This window comes from Lonchura striata, chromosome 1, assembly GCF_050655825.1.
Source record: "Lonchura striata isolate lonStrDom1 chromosome 1, ASM5065582v1, whole genome shotgun sequence".
In the NCBI taxonomy this organism is placed as follows: Eukaryota; Metazoa; Chordata; class Aves; order Passeriformes; family Estrildidae; genus Lonchura; species Lonchura striata.
Window position 1 is genome coordinate 7926576 of NC_140703.1, and position 13030 is coordinate 7939605.

A 13030-nucleotide genomic window follows, 5' to 3' on the forward strand; every position below is an offset into this window, starting at 1 on the left:
GGAAATTCAATGTACTCTCTGAGGCACTTCTGGTTTGGCTGGATAAATTGTACCAAAGAATATTTCATTTTGTGTCAATTTATATCATCATGATCCAAATTTTAAACAATGTGTAATACTTGAAGTGATGGCATTTTCCCGGGATGCAAGAGATATCACTGATCACTGAAAGAGAGGAAAAGCTCTGTCTCCTTTAAGGTATATCACAAAATTACAGAATGTTTGAGATTGAAAGGGGCATCTGGAGGTCCAACCCTATTGCTCAAGCAGGGCCACCAAGAGGGAGTAGCCCAACCACAGAGTTTCCAGAAAATTCTTTGGTGTCTATAAGGAGAGACACTTCACAACTTTGAACAAGTTATGCCTGTGCTCAGTCATCTGCAGAGTAAAATTTCCTGATGTTTAGAGGGAACATCTGTTTAATTTTGCGCCCATTGCCTCTTGTCCTGACACTGAGCAGCCCTAAATAAAGCCTGGTTCCATCCTCTACACACTCTCTTCAGGAATTTTTAATTATTTATAGGGTAATTGTTGAACCTTCTTTTCACTATGTTTTGTTCCTTCTCATAGCTGATACATAGAAAATTGGTTGTATTAACTGTAATAGTTTTATTATCTTTTTTTTTCTGCCCAAAGTTCAGCTTAACAGTTTTTTCCTGTATTAGGCACTACATAAGTGAAGGCTGACAGGGGAAGGTGTAATACTCCTGAGGTGACTATCAGATGACAGACTGACATCTTCTGCTGTTTGCCTGAAGGTGCTAATGATGACTGAACATCATTGCCATGCTAAGGCTTGTATGTGAACTCATGAATGCTCAGCAGCCAGGTCGCTTGGCATTTTTACAATAAATATTGTAAGAATATTTGTAACTATCAAAATAATGCAACATAGATAACAATACCAGGCAGCCTGTATTCTACATGGATATTAATTTTTCTTTTAAATGAAAGTGTCATTGATAGCAGCAATGGTACAATTTACCACTTCCTTTTCTGTAAACTGTTCTGGTTTGCTACAGGATGACATTTTGATTAAGAAGCCAGGTGATATAAAATCAATAGAAGAGTTCATACTGATTAAACATTGTCTTTCTTACTGATGTTTGTGAGGTCTTTAAGAAACAGTTTCTGACCTTTTGCTATTTAATATTTTTATCAATGACTTGGAAGAAAACAAAACTGTTATTGATTGATTTTATAGCAAATGCACACAAAAAGAAATTAATGTAAAAAAAAAAGAGGTAAAATTCAGCAGGGATATGTAGGTGGTTTAGTAAGTGTAGTATAAATATACAATTTGCAACTCAGCCAAGTTACATTTTGGTGTAGTGAATTGTGAATAGAAGCCACATTTTGCAGCTACAAATGTCTTGAAGAGAAGATGCTTTTAAAAAGGTGCAAGAAGTCACGCCAAGCATGAACACTCAATACACTTACACATTAAAAAGGTGAATGTGAGACAAAAACATGAGAATATTGAGTAGAAATTAATTGTACTATTTCCCCTTGGTGGATGCTGCTTCTGTTCTGAAATCCAGAGTTCAAAAATTGCACTGATAGATTGGAAAAGATTTATTAAAGGACTGGGAAGGATTCAGGGAGCTCAAAACATGAATTTAGCAAAGGAAATTGTGTCTGTTGTACTTCTAGTGCTTCACAGCTTGATGCTCAGAAGAGTAGACTGTTGTCCTGTCAAGCTTTCCTTGTTTTGTGATGGGATGTCCCACCAATTCTCTGTCCTTGGTACTGGCATTGGTGTCCCTGTCCATTTATGTCCTTTGTGTGTGGTGTCATGCTACTCATCCCTTTCTAATTTATATAGTACAGCTGTACCTCTTCTTGCTCATGTTTGGGGGTTTTGCAGGGAGAAATGCAAGTTTTGGACATAGCTTTAGGTGTCTGATGCACCCAGCCTTTAATTCCCTCTATCAAAACCAGTCAAGGGCAATGGACTTATGGCAGGGTCACAGAGCAGTTAAAAGTTTCACTGATGTTGCAGGTGCAGCAATTCCTAACAAAAAGCCAAACCCTCATCCACACATATAGCCTCTCACAAGGATGACAATTCTTGGTTTTCTCCTCTTTCCCACTGTTTGACTATTCTGGGATCCAACAGAACTGTGACATTCCCATGGGGCTCTTTAAGGTTCCTGTGTCCCACAAAAGCTTACAGAACAAACCAAGTCCTCTTGGGTGTTGCTGCTGCTATTCTTCCCTGGGTCATCCCTGCACATCCCCTCATGTTGTTCCTGGTTGTCTGGATTGTCCCAGAAAATTGGGATCAATCTGGCCAACCATTAGCTCTAGTTTCTGGGCAGATTCTAGGTGGCTTTTCCCTGGTGTCATCTAAACAATGAAACAATTTTGTGACATTCAGGCACATGGTTCTGTCAAGGAGGTTGTGAGAATGGGGATTGGGATTGAGAATTCAATATTTAAAGAATTACTTCTTAAAACTGACTGAGTGATGAGATCGTCTGGCCCAATAGACTAGTGGATCTCTTATTAATTTGACAGTTTGCATAGATAGATTGTTTTTAGTTTCTGCTTTGTTAGTTTGCTTCCATTTTTAAATGTTTTCCTAATTTGTTATTTTTAATTCTGTGGCATTTCATCTCAGAATTTCCTCTCAAAACTGAGGTGCAAAATTTGTAGAGAAGTAGAAAAGCTTAATAGTGAGGTGAAATTTGTCTATACGTAAAGATTCCATAGCAAAAAAGAGAATTCACAAACTCAGCACTGATTCGCCCACTCACTAAGTGAGATTTGATTACAGTTAATAGGAAATTATATAACAAAAATTATTAAGAGGATTCTCAAATAGTGCAGGAAACTTTATAATGAATTATGGCATATGGAAGTTGTAGATAGACATATTTCATTTAGGAATAATTCATATTTTAAAATATTACAACAATTTCTATTTCAGTTCACCTGCAGAAGTTAAATCAAGAAAGTTGTATGACTTACTTAATAGAAACAGGCATATGATGTGGTTATAATTGTCTCCCTCTGCCCTCTAAAGTCCATGAATACATGAAATAAATGAAAGATATTGGAATTTTTTGTCATATTTCCAGTTTCATCAATAATGTCAGGTTCGATTTTTCACAATTGATGCTTTACTAGCCGTAGTGTCAGCAGAAACGAACCATCCCCACAGTTACTGGCCCACTCTTTTCCCTCCCTCTCCAATTCATATCCCTAGATCTATAAATGGAACAATTTGGTTTGAAAAGATAAGGTTAAATTACCTATATGTATTCAAGTAAGTTTAATTTTTTAAATTAAATATTTTTCTTTGGTATTTAAAAAGCATTTTTAGATATGTTAGAATAACTTGCACTGGGTTCCAGCCTATTTCACACCTCCAAAACTTCAAAGCTGGTACTTACTCAATTCACTTAATTCCTTGTGTTGGGCTGCAGAACCTCCCCATCCTCATGTCAGGAGCAGCAACATCAGGAGGAAGGGCTATCCTTTGACCAAATACTTGTCTGATGTTTATTATTATGTAGCTTTTCTTTGGCCCAAAGCAGCAGCCCCTCATTCATGTCTTTGATACAGGATCCAAGGACGGAATAGAGGCTGCAGTCACCCTCCAGGAATAAATGCTTCTCCAGAAATCAAATTCCAAACAGGGGTCTGCTAAATAAATCCCATGGAGGAAGCAGGAGAGCTGACAGATTTCCCTCCTGCCTTACAGAGCTTTTAGTTCTGCTTGTCTCGACCTGCTGAATGATTGGCAATTGCTCCTTTGCTGTTTTAGAATTTCGTTTTTTTCATCTGTCAGCTGTAAGGGATCACAGCCCTCCAACAGGTGTTCTTGTCCCTAACCTGTTTCATGGAAAACTATGTTTTGGGGATAAAATCAACAAAGTGTTTAGAGCTATTAAAAGAGTTCCTTTCGTAAAATGATTAAATAAATTCTTAGCAACTTCTGTATGTTTTAATTGGAAGTAAAAACATATTTTCAAATTAGATTTTACAATTATACAATGAATTCAGATTTTTTCTACAATTATTTACTTTAATTGATAAATTAACCTAATAATCACATAACTGAAGTACATAGTAAAGCTAAAACATTAAATAAAACTAATTAAGAACCTCATCTTCAGTACAAATAAATCCAAGGATTTATTTTTCTTTCATTTTGAAGTTTCCATAAGGGATAATCTAATCTAACTTAATGCCTAAATTTTCATTGCTGTCAATAGACCTTAATTTTGCAAATATATTCCAGAAAATATATAGAATTTAGAGACTTCCTACCACTTTTAATTGAATTTCCATGGAAAAAAAAAAAAAAAAAAAAAAAAAAAAAAAAAAAGGATTGACCATTTTCTGATTTTCAGCCCACTTGCAGGGCACACATTGATTTAGGCCTGTGTTCTGGTTGCTCTTGCTTTTCAAATCTCAGTGGGAATCGTTTTAATCTATTGTTAAGAATGATTAAATCACGGAAACTTAGCATACCAAAATGTGTTAAATTAGCAAGAAGAACAAAGTTGTCGTTGTTAAACAGATAACCTGTGAGCTCTGTGGCACTCTTTTATTTATGGACTTTGTTACTCACAGTATGACTGTACAATACAAAAAGGGTTTTCTCTAAAGACTAAATTTCAAAGACTTATATTTCTGTGACTGAGGAAAAATATTTCTTCTCTCCAGGTACACATTCCTAAGAAAGATTAATAATAATAATAAAGCAGGAAAAAAGATCCTCTTCATAAGAGACCACACTCTAAGCATCTTTTATATTATCACAGTGTTGTGTTTCAGAGGAATGGGAAGGAAATAAAATCCTGTCCCTAGAAATTGATGTATAAACAGTAACTGTCAAGAGTCTCAAGAAGCATAAATAAATGTGCTAATCTTTGCTGGAGATAGTGGCACCATGACTGTTTAGGCTGACTGTGGATCTGATCCCTTGGCAAAATAAGGCACCTCCAGTTATTGAAGAGAAACCTAAAGAACTCTCCACAGAAAAAAGATCCTTTAATCTCTCCATGTAGCTCTCATTAATATCCTTTGCAGCTCTAAAAAAGTTGTTTATGATGTTAGAATACATTGATCTTTGAAAGAATATATTTAGCATTATCTTTCCATTTGTCAGAATCAAAACTCATTTGACACATCAGGTAACAAAACCGCAACAAGAAATCAGAAACTCTGTGATAAAAGTGTCAGAAGATGGATGGTTTGTATATGAGATGATCCTTCTAACCTCATAACATTTATCTGAAAACATCTTTAAATCTATTTTTATACTTCCTTTTTTTTTAAGGTTTACTGCTACTTGTTAGCATTCCACATGAATAGACTCCTAGAACACCCTACTCTTTTGTTTGTGTATGCTTTTATAAAATACTACATTCATAGAAGAACCTTCATTTTATGTTTGGGTCAGAAAGTAAATAATATTTGTTTTGGATTTTTTCCAATTTTAGTTTTCTTTACCAGAAATCTTGTCCCTGAATAAGCATCTTAGCTGTTAGGTTTTTTTAAAAAGCATAAGAAAGCAAACCTTTCAAAAATGTCTGTAAATAGAGTCAATTATCTAAAAAGGTATTTAGGAAAAATTCACAGATGTAAACTTCTGAACCTATTCTTATATGCTATTTATTTGTGAAGCTACCCAGATCCTACAGATTTCTTTTTGTTCACTGCCCCAGAACTAAATAAATATATTACTTCTGCTACTACAATGGAGGGCAACTTGAAGCACAGGAAATATTTTGGGGGTGTGTGTTCAGTCTGTGTGGGCACTGCTGAGTCTGTCATGCTCCTGGAAATGTATGGGAAGAGGAAACAAGGAAAGGATGGAAATAGGGAAAAGTTCTAAGGAAATGGAACTTTACTGCAAATTGCTGCACTGACCAAAGGGAGCTCTAGATCATGCTGAAGAGTTCCATCCAATGAAAACTCAGTGCCAAATAAAGGAACAGAACTAAGAGTCATATCCTTCTTTGTCTTTTATTTATTTTTTTTTTTCCCAATAGGCTTGAGGAATTTTAAATTTTGGAATTAGATGATCTTTTAAGTCCCTTCCAACCCAAACCATTCTATGATTGTAAATACCCTTTTACACAGAGTTGCTGCTTTGGGACAAATAAATCTGTGTTTCCTTCTACCTCCAGATTTGCAGCCTGGTGAACCCATCATTTTAGAATGGCTTCCCTTAAGGACAGATCTTGAGATGATAGAATTGATGCTGCACAAAAAAAAAAAAGAAATCCTTTTGTTTTGCAAGTCCTGTAAGAAGCAGCTGAGGGATCTGGGTTGTTTAGCCTGGAGAAAAGAAGGCTCAGGTGAGACCTTATCACTCTCCACAACAATCTGAAAAGAGGGTGTAGCCAGGTGCGGGTTTGACTCTTCTCCCAGGTAACCAGTGACAGGAGGAGTGTTCCAAGGGATGTTTCTAATTATCCTGCTCTGTTTCAAAATGAATTGAATTGAATAGAATTGAATTCCCCAATTCAAGTCTGGTTTTCTTATGGTAATAATTAGTGAGCAATCTCCCTTTCCTTATCTTTTCCAAGAGCTTTTTCACTGTATTTTCTCTTCTCCTCCTGATGAGAGGACCTGAGTAAGGGTGACAGTGGCATGGTGGGCATCAGGTAGCCTGCAAATGTTAACTCACAGTTAATACCAGGGATTTTGCCTGCATTGGAAATTCTATTTTTTTTTAATAGTAGGCACTGTACTTTAACCATCTATCACAGGATTACAAACAAACATAAATCTATATGTGTGAGGAATTATAAAGTGGCAGACAGTGGTATAAATCTGGCAATTTCAAAAGGTCAGAAGTGCTTTGGTGCAATTACACAGAACTAACATACCCCAGGCTGACAGAAAAATTCCTGACAGCGTATTGTGTCTCACTATTCAAATATTATGTCAAGTCACACAAGACATAAAGAGGATTGTAACTCCTTCTGGTTAATGTGTCAAGACTTGTGTCAACACATGCTGTGTTATTTCCTAATGCAAGAAACTTATTGAAAAGAAAAAGATATAACTGTGCTGTGACAGGCTTGATTCTTTTCTAATGCTCATCCAGTGACCTTTGAATGACTAAACCATTGGAAATATCCCTTGTTCTGTTCTACTCAACAGTGTTTTTAACATCAAAACAGTTTTATTTTGAGGCACCAGATATTTTTGCAGCTGGTTAAAATGGAGATTTTCACATGGAGGAAGTTGTTGAGAAGTAGTTTGTGATTTTGAAGTGCAGATGGAAATAGGGATATTTAGCCTAGGGGGCAAAAGCAAACTCTAACACCAATCACACTGGCAAAGCTGAAAAGGAAATTTAAATATTTGAGTCAAGCTAGATTTCTTCCTCTTATATCATGCATTGCAAAGTGCAGCTGTGCTGTCCACCACAACCTTCAAATGAGCAGCTGGATAGTTCTGCAAAAAGAACCGTAAGTAATCAGTGATCATCTCGGTTTTTATAGAGTGGAAATTCTCATTTCTTTAAAGCTCTTGTGTGATTATTGCATTATTTTCAAAGGTTTTTTCACATCTCTGCATTTGGTAACTAAGTGTAGTTGCATTTTAAGAAGAGAAAACAAGAATATACAGGCATTCTAACTTGACTTTGTAAATCCTTAAACCTTTAGAAACATTCACATGAAGACTTTATGTGGAACAAATTCCAGGAAGAATTTCTTCCCTGAAAGGTTTACCAAGCACTGCCCTAGAAGTATTCAAGAATCAACTTGATGTGACACAGTGCTGGGGTTTAGTTGATATGATGGTGTTTGTAAACAGGTTGGACTCAATGATCTTGGAGGTCTATCCCAGCCTTAATCATTCTATGATTTTCTTTATTGCCTCTGGAAATTGGGAGAGATAAAAATTTGCCCCTTTTATGCCATTGCATGAATCCAAATGATTCTAGGATTAAATTGCCATGTTTAAAGGAACAGGCTTATCCTCTTTGCTCCAAGATGGTGTTTGTGCTTTCATACATGCATACAGAAATTTACAGGTGGATTTTTAACACTGGACAGTGCCATGTCCTAGTCATCTCCGAAGCCTAAGCCACTGATGCCTCTTGGTGCTGGAACAACTTATCCCAAACCAATTTCATCCTCCTTCAGTGTGCCTCTAGAATATATTGGTCAACATGAAACATCTTTTCTGTATGTTATACCTTCAACTTCTGTCAACACTATTCTCAGCCATATACCCATAACACAGATAATTTATTTTTCAGGTACAAATAACTACATATTTTCTCCCTGGTGTTCCTTAAAAGTCACAAACTATTGAAGCTGCCCAAACATTGTGTATGGTCTTTTCTAAGTTAATCACCTGGTTTTTCTCTGTAGGCCACAGTAAGGATTACAGTCTTCTTGAAGCCAATTAAACCAAACTGTCTTGGACACTTGTCTTACATGAGGACAACTGTCCTCTTTGCTTCTCCATTGATTTTATGGGTACATAGCAGACTGGTTTATACCAGGGTTGTATCTTTTAATTATCTTGAGTTCAGTGTCAAGGATTTTGCCTTTACTAAGAAGAAAACCGACACAAGCTGTCAACGAATTTATCCAGTCATAGTCTGCTCCATCAGCATATCCCCTGTTAGTAACTTTCTGCACAGAGCAATTTATAGATTATTTTTAAAATTATGATTCTTGAAAATAATCAATCTTCCATAACTATGAAGAATGTTTATATGTGTGGTGCTAAAATTTGCTTTTGTTTTCTTAGAACAGTGCACACTTAAGAAAATGACTGGTTTGCTTGTCACAAAGAGATGCTTTTCATAATCACATTTTTATCACAGTAATCAGTCAATATATTGAAAACCATCTTGTCAAAATGTTTAAATGAACTGCTTATTTAATATGGGAGTGCTGTGAGTAGGAAGAATATATCGTGACTGTTCAGTCTCACTTGTTTAGTTTTTAGCTGTATCTGCTCTCAGTGAAGTACCGTCCTGAGATTTATTGAGACAAATATAATCACATAAGGGTGGTTATTTTTGTTATTTTCTATTTACCTGCCTCAGTGAAAACATCACCTTTAATTAATTATATTTTCATTCCTTCTAAAATTTTCTTCTTAGAAATTTATGATAAAATAAATTAGGTGATTTCTTTAGTCCTGGAGATGACAAGTGTTGCTTTTTTTTTTAAAAAATAAAATTTATTATTATTTATTTCCAAAGGGCTCTGTAAGGCTAGGATAAACACTTGCCCTTTCCCCATGGAAGCTGTTGGCATTTCCTACTGCCATGCCTGTTGCCAGGCTCAAGGGAGATGGTGGAAGCAATACTGAAACAGTGGCAGAAGTGTTTGGCAGAAGCAATGCACAATAAAATACAGTATGATTTTCAGCAGTTTACTCTTTCTAATTAATCAAACAACAAAATCAACTTCATGCTTACTTAATCTTTTCCTCTTTCAATTTATTTTTCCTTCTACAACAAAGTATGCACTCAGCTCCCAAGAAATCTCCTGAAGGGAGGAAGCAGCAAATGAGCTGGTGACAACAGCAGCTGGCTGGGTGAGGAGTAGGAGTTTCCTGTGTTTGATAAAAGGCATCGGCAGGCATTCATTCTGATCCAGAGCTCAAAAAATGTTGTGAATAAGACTCAATGGCTTCCTACAGCTGACTGGAAACAACCTTTCACACAGACAGACAGACAGACACACACACACATGGCGTGTAATATCTTTGGGGCTAATGATTTACTGTTAACTGGGTTTGCATTTTAGCAATTTTCTTGGAATGCAAAATTTAATTTACTAATTTTAGTTTAAGAGGTGTGTTTTGAGGACCTCTCCTAACTCAAGAGCAACCACTTATCCTGGCTGTTCAGAGACTAATTTGCTGCTGATGGGTGACTGCTGCTTGTCTGGTAAAAGAATATTCCTCTCTTACCTATGGGTCCTTTCTCAGGCTGCAGGTGTGGGCAGATTTCATCCTGTGCCACACACTGACAAACATTCCTGGCCAACAAAGCTCCTGATTTGCTTTTCTTGCTGTACAAAACAGGAACAAGATGTATTAGGTGGTTCAATGGTAGAGGAATTACTTTGCTGGGATTAAAGAACATGTGATTAGGGCTAATTTTGTTGACTTTGAGTAGTTTTCCCTTTGCCAGTGATCATGGAGAAGACAGACCAGATGATTTGGAAATACATTTCAATTCTGATAGGAAAACAAAACTGCTTTTACAGCTAAATTGTGAGTGCAGCATTTTCACCAAGAGAAGAGGAAAGGAGCCCCATGCTTCCACCATGTGTTTTACCCCCAGCAATACTGTGACAGAAATGTTGGCACTAGTCACGAATCATGAAGAGGGGTTTAAATTTTGTTTTGTCTAATTCTGGAATGGGTTTTTCACACTTAGTGGATGCTTTTCATCATAGCTCTAAACAAACCAACCATGAGGCTAGAGTTCCTAAATTATACCTATCCATATTTGCAAATTTTCTCTAAGCCACCTGTTTTGCATCAAAATCCTTGGAATAGGTCATGTTCCTTTTATCTCTTGATGAAAAATCCATCTCCAGTTGATAAATTAGTTCATCTAAAGGTCTGAAACCTGTGAATAAAGAATGCTATATAAATCTCGCATATTTCTCTCATTATAGTTTTAGGTATGTGATTTAAGTGGATGCAACAGCAATTTGTTTTAAAAAGAGACAGCCTCCACAAACTCACTGACAGCAAGGTTTCACTCATGAAGATTGTCAGTCTCCCCATAACTCCTTGTGTTAGTGCATGTTTTTATAAATGGCTCAGTGTAGGTTCAAAGCCTTAGTGCTACTCAGTCTGGTTATTGCATATCACTTGTCTATATTTTTACATCACCTGTGCCTTTAAAACAAGTTAATTTAAAGGTTCCCAAATTGGTAGAGCATTACTGCCTTTCCTCCACATAAGGAAAGTCTGTTTCTGTTGTAGAGTTCTAGACTGGTCATTCTAGGGTGCATTTTGCTTTGGTGTTATGGCAACAACTATTTTAGATCTGTTTTAGATTACTTAAACAATAGCTGAAACCGTGTTTGATTCTATTCTCACCTTTTATCTTCACCAACCTTAATTTGCTTTGAAAAATGTGTATCTGAGCATTCTTTTTCAAAGTGGTTTTTTTTTTCCTTCTGTTACATATTAAATTGTTAAAGTGGGGAAAAAAAATATTTTTTCTACTAAATTAGTTATCAGCCTTTTTGCCCAATTGAGTGAAATAACGTGACATGCCTAAACACAATTCTCAGTTTTCTTTCATTGTTTATTTTTAAGATGCCTTCTGTGCAATATTTTACAACATATTGTTGAATATCCAGCAAATATATTCCTTTGGTATTTGTTTGGTTTTTTCCCTAATTTTTCTAATCCTTATCTGGGATGCATGACCACATCTAGTCATCTACTACTCACATTTTTTAGAATACCTTTAAATGTGTCCTAAAAGTATGTGACAAATATTTAAAACCAGTCAAAACTTTGCATATAGTGGTGGCAATTCAGTCTTTCAGTTGTTTTTTCAGTCCATGGATCAATCTATTTGGGACACATATCCCTACGTCAACTAAAAGTGGTGCACTGGTTACTTGATAAAATTCTTGCTATTACATATTTAGAAACAGGACAAACTTTGGACCAGAAATCAGTTTAATTATAAAGAATCATAAACTTTTTTTCCACATAAATTTTATGAACTTTTGTAAACAGGAAACATCTGACATAATAGAATGTTTTTGCCAAAGTAGAAAAAACGCAATTAACTAGCATGAAAGTCTGCAACAGTGAAAAGGTAACATGTTTCTTATCATCAAAGGTACATGTTTGGAAACTTTTCTGAAAGGGAGTGGAAAGTAAAAGGTATTTATACTAAGAGGATGAGCTGACAACCAAACACAAATGGAATAATCTCTTCCTGTGGGAGGATGGATTGTAAGAGAATAGGGATAGTGCTGGAGGCAATCCTCCCCAAAGAAATGTAGCTGTGCTAATTACCAAAGAGTGGGAACAGCCTTGCCCTTAACAGGTCACAGTTATGTCCAATGTGTTATAAAAGAGTGGGTTAGCTGGTGGAGAGTTGGTGCTGTGAGGAGGAAGCGTCAGTGGTTGTGCGAGGGACAGAAAAGGTAAAATGCTGTAGGAGGGACAACCAGCATTAGGGGGTCATGTAAGGTGCAGGAAGGAGCTGGATGATGCTGCAGAACAAAGACTAGGGAGGGAAGAACAGAACTCTGTTTTGTGTTATATGGAGCTGCCTGTAGGAAAGGGTGCAGAGAAAAGATATGAAGGTTTTTACCATAGAATAACTGACTGCCAGTAGCAGTCTGAATCCACCATCATCTTCCTCCTAAGTAGCTGAGGGCAAAGGTTAATTCAGGACAGCTGCATGAATGATTTTACATATTTCTGAATATTTTTTGGGTGCTTTCATTAGTATTTTTCTATGTTGCTATTATATATATGACAACGGATTATGATTGTAACTGTGTTCATGAAAAGATGCCAGGATTGTGTTGTGAAGTGCATGAGTCATATGCTCGCTTAACAGTTTGTGAATTGATTTGGGAAAGAAAATCAAAGTTATTTTAAAAAAAAGTGGTGAGACAGCAAATTCTGTATCTTAGGAGCAAGGACTCTGTCAAAAGATCTCTCCTTTTTTGCTCTATGTTCATGTATCTGAGTCTAACCTTTGTGGCAGTAAAAATGTGACTTCCCATCAAAGATTCTTTTGAATTACTGTGACACAGAAATGACTTCATAACAAGGCATGAAGGCTTGCAGCCTCTGGGCACAGGTGTACTACACAAGAAAGAACATAATTGTCAGCTGAGCTAGAGGGCTGTTTTCTTCTCAAACTCTTATGAGCATTTGCTGATCCAATTCAGGTTAAATAGGCCACTACAAGACATGTCCTGTTTCATCTAAGCCAATACAGGCAAGCAGTTGAGGATGTCCAGAGTTTATGATTTCTGCAACACAATGTACAAAGATACATGTGCACATCCATATTTATGGAATAGATCACTCT